Raw genomic sequence first — 338 nt, forward strand, 5'->3', positions numbered from 1 at the left:
ACACCGTCATTTTTGCTCATAAAGGTAAGAGTAATACATCATTCGAAACTGTAAAGGGTAAACTTGTATTTGTGTGCACTCACAATATCAACAAAACGTTGTGCTTTTATAAAATAAAGAAAACAAACATGATGCGCTTTCTGCCATCTCGTCTTGAACAGGAGCGCTTCACAAAAATGAATCGAAACTCAGCAAATACATGCCTCACAGACAATGATAAATACATCTATAGAAAGCTTTAAATTACCACTTAACGAAATAAAACAAATAGAAAACAAAAACTCTTTCAATATAATCATAATCCGTAAAGATGCACTTCTCTCTAAAGGCGCGTCTAA

Source organism: Sinocyclocheilus rhinocerous, unplaced genomic scaffold, assembly GCF_001515625.1.
Source record: "Sinocyclocheilus rhinocerous isolate Xijiao unplaced genomic scaffold, SAMN03320098_v1.1 scaffold5206, whole genome shotgun sequence".
NCBI classification, from domain to species: domain Eukaryota; kingdom Metazoa; phylum Chordata; class Actinopteri; order Cypriniformes; family Cyprinidae; genus Sinocyclocheilus; species Sinocyclocheilus rhinocerous.